At 32.0% G+C, this 9110-nt stretch overlaps 1 long non-coding RNA gene across 1 annotated transcript; it reads left to right on the forward strand.

The window, feature by feature from the left end:
• Nucleotides 1-412: 412 nt before the first annotated feature.
• On the forward strand, nt 413-1040 carry LOC110819671 (uncharacterized). Its single transcript, XR_002540740.2, has 2 exons — nt 413-684; nt 774-1040. It is a non-coding gene; the product is annotated as an uncharacterized LOC110819671 (long non-coding RNA).
• The last annotated feature ends 8070 nt before the right edge of the window (nt 1041-9110 follow it).

Raw genomic sequence — 9110 nt, forward strand, 5'->3', positions numbered from 1 at the left:
AACTTCGTTCCCAAACAATCCAGCATCAACATGTGCTACGTGTAAACTAACGGCGTTGACATACATATACACACGCAAATTAGGCGGATGTTAAGTGGACTGGTCCATTTCTTAGTTCTTACCTTCAAAGTAAAACAAAAATGGGACAAACGCGTGGAAACCTTACCTAAAACGGCCACCCTGGCCCTCCGTCACATCTCCTTTTTCACGAAGTCATTAATACAGACATAAGTTACCGTTTAACAAACGGAAAAACCCAAACGCCGTTTCAATTCCGAGTTGACGCGCCGCCAACCAGTCAAAAGCTCTCGCCCGCATCCACGAACCGTTCCTTTCTCCCCGACACTTTCCCCGAAACCCCCAACCCCTTCTCTGCATATATATATATATATATATATATATAAACTAGACACGGCCCCTAATTTCTCAACAACTTTTTGATAACACGATCGCCGCCTTCCAATTCAAAGTTTTTTTTAAAAAAGGTCGGTTAGGACTTTCCGATTTCTCTTCTGTTTTGCCGATTAATCTTAGAAGATTCGTATTTTTGCCGATTAAAAATGAGTCGCTCGTTGAAGATGATGGTTTTTCCAATTATTGGTTTGCTATTAACGGCGATGTTGCAGCTGACTCAAGGGCAGACCGTAGCTCCTTCTCCTTCAGCCGATCCTCCTTCCAGTGGTGGTATGCGTTAACGGCCTCAGATTTTCTGTCTTAATTTTCTCGGGAAGAAAATGGAAGACGAGCTTAACTCTTTTTTTGTTTGGTTGCAGGTACTGCAATTGATCAAGGGATTGCTTACATTCTCCTTCTAGTAGCTCTTGCTGTCACTTACCTCTTGCATTGATTTCAAGAATTCCTGGTTTTGATGTATTCTTTGAAGAGGATAATTTATTACTCAAATCACTTTTATATGTATAATTAACACGTAATTTCCAACCCAGTTGGAGAAGCTGAATGTTGCAGCAGTTTTTCTTTTCTGTAATTTTATCCTTGTAATACTATGAATCACGACCAATAAGGCATTGATTACTTAAATACCTCCATTCTCCATTGCCTCTCTTTTATTGGTGTATGTATGTGTCTGTGGATATATACATAAGTACATACATATATATATATATATCAGTTAATTCTGGCTGGTAAAAACAATGAAAAATGCTTCAAACTCAAGTAACTAAAAAAATTGATGCTAAAGAGATTGATAAGAGATCTCAACTTGAAACAATTGGACCAACAGATGGAACTCTCTCAAGCCCAACCATCTAGACCAAATCAAGCTTGAACCATTTCAATGCTCTCATTTGAGTTACAATCCCACTCACCACCCATATGCAATTAAGGAAAAGAAAAAGAAAAGCTTTTATACGACAATCTTAATTACCCCCATATTATCCATTCAATTTATTTAATTCTAACAATTATTAATAAATAAATTAAAATTTTAATTTTATTGAATTTAATAAAAATATTATAAATTATTAAATTATTTTTTACATTTCAATTAATACAAATAAATATAAATTGTGATGGCATGCAATCCCACCGAAGAACTACGATCGTCGAATATCGACTACTTTAAAAAATTTAGTCATTCACAACATATGAAAATACAAAATTATATAACTATTTATCCATTGTATCATTGTAATATTAAATTACAATACATGAGACAACAAATTTTGCTGAGTCAAAAACTAAACTACAAGTTACCTAAAGTAAAACAAAATATGAAAATTTTGATTCGAGCACTACAAACTATCTTTCCTGATCTAATATGAAAAATATTAGAATTGAGGTGAGTGAAACAACACACTCAGTAAATACACCTAGTAAACTGCCTAGGCATGCGGCATACAACACACAATCAAACATGAATGTAAAATCTTTCTTATTTTTTAATAAAACTATGAGAATCAAACAACTAGATTTTTAATTCAATTCCATAATCCTACTGTTTAAGTATTTTTAGAGTTTTATTTTATGTTTAAGATAGTTTGATTGTCCTACTCTTCTTTTCTAATTATCAATTGTCGTTCATAATCGTAAATGTAGTGTCTAACAAAACAAGTTCTATTTTAGGATATCGATCTCCACTACCTCCCTAGACAGGCACATAACAAATTATAAAATAATTGGTCACAACAGTCCGATTTTAGGTGACTTAGAACAAAATATGCATTCCAACCACGTCTAAAAGAGTTTTTATCCACCTATTGGTAGGGTTCATTCACCGTTGAATTTCAATCATATTGTTCTGATGTATATTAAACATTTTGTTTTGAGAAGTTTTTTGTACTTTTTGTTTGTTTGTATAATCCTTTTGTTTCTTGAGTTTTATTACATTTCACACTTCCTATCATATTTACTTATTTTCTCTAAAGACTTGTTTGTCCTTAACTCTTGGTTACTTTTATCACTTTTAATATTTAATTAATTTTAAGTTTTATTTATTTTGATATGTTCTAATGTAGCTTTAATTTATTTATGGTTTTAATTTGTTTTGTAACTGCGTTTTTGTTTAATGTTTTCATTTTTAATTTTTTAAACATATTTACATCCTAACTTAATTACCTTCATTATTCTCTTTTCATCCCTTTTACTTCAATTTACTTTTATTATCCTAAAATGTTCATTTATGTGTATAGGTAATTATAACTGACTTTAATGCAGAAGCAATAGAACCAGATGTTCGCTTATTATCTACAGAGAATGATTTTCCCTCGTTAAAACTCTTGAATGTGTCTGTCTTCTCCCGAATATTACTAGAGTACCGGACAATATTCACACCCTAAAATCTAAGTCAATTGATGGCTTGGTTTAACATGAGAGAAGAAAGGATAGTATATTTTTTTTATTGGGTGCAATTTTTCTATTGATAAACAGAAGCAATTTCCCCTCTTATACGCTCACAAAAAGTCGTTATTTCACTTATGCACATCCCTAAAAAATAGGGTATTGAGTAGTAAGTGAAATTACCCACAACTCCCTTTATGCCTACTGTGGGCGTTCCTAATATTATGCAATATCTCCCACTCGATCGCACAAGCCACACTAACCACAATGTATTACCACATCAACATATATATCATGCTTCATACAAAAAATGGGGCGTGCGACCAAAAAATAATAAGTAGTGTTATATTAAGTCACCATCTAACTAATACAAACACTTTCATACTTATAATACTCCAAATCATTTGAACATCACCGTTAGTATACATTGTCTCTCTATGCTATGATGCTCATGTTCTCTATCGAAGGGATTACAGTCGTCAAATACCAAATATGCAACAGAAATACAATTAACAAAATATTTATATATTCAAAATATTCATCATTTATCCCTTGACTATATTATAATAATGTTTACAATACATGAGATTCGTATGATAAAGTCAAAACAAAATAGATATCTATTTGCTTATAAAATATAGTTTTCATCACGGGTGCTCATACAATTTTTTCTTGATCCGGTTCAGGGGTGAGATCCTCTTGATCCATAACGGGATCCTCTTGATCTTAAAAGATGATAATTTAATGGGATGAACAATTTCAATGCACTCAGTAAGTATAAGAAATAGGCTACACCCTAGGCATACGATATAGAGTTAAACACAATCAAAGATGTAAAACTTTTCTTTTTCTTTTTATTTGAAAACTATGAAATGCAAAGGTATTCCATTTCCTATCTCATCTCTCATTGTTCCCCTAACTTTTTTTCTATCTATCAAAGCCCCCTAAGTTTAGGTATTAACCCTCCAAATTATCTTAGACTCATTTTTTCTTAAAATCTTTCTGAATCCATTTTATCCCATAGTTTTTCTTCAAGCCATCTTTTATTCATTAGAATCACTACCAGAATTTTTCACAAATTTTTGGTCAAATCGAGACATCTATAACCCCTCATGGGTATCCTCGATACTCGATTTTTTCCAACATAATCACCATATTGAAGTTATTAAAGTTTTAGATTTTTACTTAATATTGAACGGATATATCTGTAATCCGATTGGTACCATTATGAGATCAGGATTCCCACTGTCATAAAGGGATATACACACAACACATGCATATTGGTCACAATAGTCCATCGCCAGGAAACCCTAAACCCTAAATCGGATGGAAACCCTTCAGCTCTAGAAAATCTGAACCCTATCCTTGTAACTTATTATATACCATGTCGCTGAATAGAACACACATCCCAACCATCTCTGGAAGGGTTTCCATCCACCAAAGGATAAGGTTCACCATGCCGCTGAATTTCAACCATACCAATCTTAAACAAACTATCTCTAAATTTTTACTTCTTTCAATCTTCGTATTATTTTTCTTTTGTTCTATCCTAATTAAGATTGATATTTTATTTTGTTTTATTTTACAATTAAAGTTTCACTTATCACTCTTCGATTTTCTTTTCTAACTAATTCCTTCTTAATTTACTTTATAAATTTTATTTAATTATTTAAATTTATTTTTTTGTTAACATTCATTTACTTTACGTAATTCTTTGTGATTTGTTAATATTATATATATATATAATTGCTATTTATTATTATTATTATTATTATTGCTATTTTATTTTATTAGTATTACTTATATTATTATTATTATTATTATTTAATTTGTTACATTTTTTAAATATATATCTTTTTCAATTCTTATTACATATAATTAGTATTTTTTTTATTTTTAAATCTTATCCTTATTCTAATTTCTTTTATTTCTAATTTAATTACCTATTTCCCCATTTAGCAACTTAAATCTAATTTTCCTTTATTTCTAATTTATTTCATTCTCTATTTTTTTTCGTTTGCTTAATTTCTTAATTTTAACAACTTATTTTTCATATTTTTCAAACTTTTTCTTTCAATGAAATTTATACATATATACACTATATAAGCATCATACATGCATTCAATTCAATCAAGCAAATGAAAGTTTAAAAACATGACAAAAAAGATCAAAATGTCTAAACAGACAGTTTGGGGACCTTTCCCTGTGGTTTGAACTTCTTGGATAGGTTCTGAGATGAGTTTTAAACCCAGCTCACCAACCCCTCTTTTCAAGCTTGTAACTTCTTATATAGTTCATGAAATTCAATAAAAAATTTATGCTATGTAGGTTTTGGGTTACCTATTAATATGCTTATAATTTGGAAGTTGTTAGGAAGTGATTTGAGCACCAAGAATATCTCCAAAGTTGGAAAAAAATTTATTCTCGGGTCAGTATAAACCCATAACTCACATGTGCTTTTACATGCATACATGACTTGATTTTGATTTAATTTAAACTTCAAACATGTTTTATTACATGCCAGCTATCTCTTGAGCATTTTGTTTAATTAAAATGATAAATGGAGCTCTAAAAAATTACTCACTAAAATATCGATTTGATCACAAGTTGGAATCGTGGATAACCAGAAAATCCAATGAGTTTTCGTGATTTCCAACACCAGTTGGCCGCGAATCGCCCTTCCCTCGGTATAGGCCCTTCACAAGCAATCTCGGCCTCTCTTTCTCCCCTTTTCCTCCTTTCCTCCGCTGAGAATGGTGAACTTTGGCCTGATTTTCTCTTCTTCTTCATTTATTCTTCTTTTCTTCTTTTATTTGTTTTTTTTTCTTTCCTTCCAAATTGGGCTGGGTTGAGTGGCCTGGATGGGTTTTCAAACCCACCACTCAATAAATTTGGACCCCACAAATATCGTACACTTTGTCGCATGTGGTCTGTTGGATGAGCCTTCATCAATGGCAAAATCACAATTTCTCCATCTTATTCTCTCAACTGTTAGATCGTGATTCCTTTGGATCTGATCCGTTCAATCTCATGATTGTTGGATCACCTCAAAATGCATGCAGAGCATCCAATTAGCATCTCGCATATGGACCATTGGATCACAATCATTTCTTTTACATGTCTGCACACCGTTGCATTTAATTACGGCGATCTCACCATTGCATTTGCCTAAAACACCTAGGATCATCCGATCTACTTACCATGAGTGTCTGCGTGGATGACCACATGTGTGGGTTAAATGCCACACAACTCTTTTTGATTAAGCGACTGCCACGTCACTAACCCAGGTGGCCCATTTTGCAGAAATTATAAAATGGCCCAGATTTCAAGTTTTCTTTATATTTTGGCCCCTAAATCAATTTTAAATTTATAAAAACCTCTAAATAAATTTAATTTTGTTCAATTTAGTCCCTAATTTAATTTTTAAAATATTTAGAGATAAATTTTAATTTTATTTATTTTTCACATGATTTAATTTATATATAAACTAATTAATAGAATTTAAATCCATAAATTAACACTTAAAATTTATATGTGATGTTACATAGGCTATAATTATATTACTTGGTTATATACAAAATATAATTACTCAGGCTTATGTGATGATGTCAGAAATATTCTTCCTTAGACACTCATGACAATCTATCTTAACTTGACTACATTTCTAACATGCTCCGCTAGATCATATATATCGTGGCCCTTAGAAACATATTAAAGTAGCAACACCAAATCTTGACTTTATGTTATAGCTCCAAGTCGAAGGGTATCATACAAGGAGGAACACAAGAGTTCATAAGTTTCACATATTGATAAAGTAAGAAATCATTTTGTCACTCCCTATATTGATCGTCATATAGCACGTACAATATGATATGTATGTCACAACATAACTCTCACTAAGTTGGGCATGTCACTCTTCTATGTCGTGCAAATCATAAGTCCAAATATTACTCAAGTATCTAACTCAAGCCATTTGATCAACATACTCAATGTGTGATGCAACACTTGAGATTTAGCTCTAAGGCTTTAGTATGAAATCAGATATATTTCATACTTAACTCTCTAGAATCTTATTTTAAACATACTAAGGCGACTATAAAAGATTAATATTTTGTCATTAATACAACAAAGTATATAAATGGTCTATATTGTACATACTTAACCCAAATATAATTTAGTCGTATCATATCCGCTACCCAAGCGTTAGGGAAATCACCTGTGTGATAAAGTCAATCATAAAGCCTGGTGATATTATTACGTGACTAATCATGTAATTATGCTCATGAACATTTTATAAGAAAATAACAACTTTTATTTTATAAATGCTCAATACACAAAAATATATGTCCACTACATATCAAATCCCAATAAAAAACTAAAGCCTATACAAACCTAGACTCTTCAGATGAGCTCGAAAAACATCTTTAGGTATAGGTTTAGTAAAAGGATCAGGAACTATTTTGCTAGTGGATATATACTTAATGGCAACCTATTCTTTTTTTATGGCATCTCGAACGAAGTGGTAATGCCTTTTAATATGCTTAATTTTTCTATGGAATTTTAAATCTCGAGCATATTATATAGTAGTAGTGTTGTCATAATGTATCTCTACAGGTTCATTAGCTTCAGAGGTGATGTTGAAATTTTGTAAAAAACTTCTCAATCAAATTGCCTCCTGTATAGCAAAGCAACTAGTGACATACTATGCTTCCATTATAGATAAAGCAATACAATATTTCTTTTTACTACACCAAGATATGACACCTCCACCAAGGATAAAAACATATCCTGAGGTTGACTTATAATCATCCAAGTCACAACCCTAGTCTGCATCTAAATATCCTTTCAACTTTAAGTCCTCTCCTTGATAATGGAAGACTAGGTCACTTGTACCATGAAGGTAGCGCAAGATTCTCTTGATTACTTACCAATGAACAGGTTCAGGATTGTTTTGATAATGACTTACTAAACTAACTGCAAAATAAATGTTCGGTCATGTACACAACATGGCATACATCAAACTACCTATTGCACTAGCATAAACAATGCTGCTCATTTTATTTTTCTCTCCATCTATCTTTGGACACTGATCAAAATTTACGATGAAACCCTTCTCAATAGGAATGTCAACAAGTTTGGAGTAATAAATCTGAAGTGGTTCCAAGACTTTTTTTAATATATGCTTTCTCACACAGCCCCAAAAGCTTCTTGGGACGGTCTCTTGTTATTTCTATGTTAAGAACAAACCTGGGTTCACCCATGTCTTTTATCTCAAAAATAGAGGACAACCCAGTGGCATTGATCATCTCTATGTTGTTTCTAGCCAATAGTATGTCATCAACGTATAAGAAGAGAAATATAATCTCTTCCATTTTTTTGACATACATACAATGGTCTTCATCTACCATAAACAAGCCAAATAAAGTAATGCCTTTATGGAATTTGAAATACCATTGCCTAGAAAACTACTTGAGACCACACATGGATCTTTTAACATGATCAAACTTTGTTTTCTTGACCTTTTAAGAAAACCAGTAGGTTGATCCATGTATATCTCTTCCTCAAGTGTACTATTGGGAAAAATAGTTTTTATATCCATTTGAAATAACTCCAAGTCTAAATGGGCAACAAAGACTAAAAGGAGGTGAATTGAGGCAAATCTCACCACAGGAGAAAAAGTCTATTCATAGTCTATGCCCTCAATTTAGGTAAAACTTTTCATTACTAGTTAGGCCTTAAAGTTTTCAATCGATCCATCCGTCCTGCGTTTTATCTGTCCCATGTTTTCAATTAATTAAAATCGAGGCAGGAGATCAAATAGTTCCAAACCTTATTTTCTACCATCGAGTCCATCTTATCTCTCATGGCATCAATCTATTCTTTATTGTTTGCTGAATTCATAGTCTCCTTAAATAAGGTGGTTCCTCAATTTCTAAAGGAGTTCAAAGAAAAATTTCTCTTTCGATTTGAAAATATCATTGGAAAAATTTTCCATGTTCATTTCTTCGGATTCTAGGACCTTCATCACCTGCCTAACTAGATAATAAATCTCCTTCATTGTCTCTTGTTGGTGTGGAATTTGGAACTTGAGGACTAACTTTATGTTCCAAGCTCGGATCTTGAGGACTAACCTCATTTTCTAGTGGAACATCATTTGTAGATAAATTTTCACTATATAGGATAGTAGGATCACTCCCGCTATCTTTTTATTTGGTGAAATCTCACTATCCTTGGTGACTTGATAGGTTATCAATACCTCCCTCTCACTAATAGATATGTAACACCCAAATGAAAATAAATATTTTATTTATTTA

This window comes from Carica papaya, chromosome 7 (assembly GCF_054855325.1).
Source record: "Carica papaya isolate Zhongbai chromosome 7, ASM5485532v1, whole genome shotgun sequence".
NCBI classification, from domain to species: Eukaryota; Viridiplantae; Streptophyta; class Magnoliopsida; order Brassicales; family Caricaceae; genus Carica; species Carica papaya.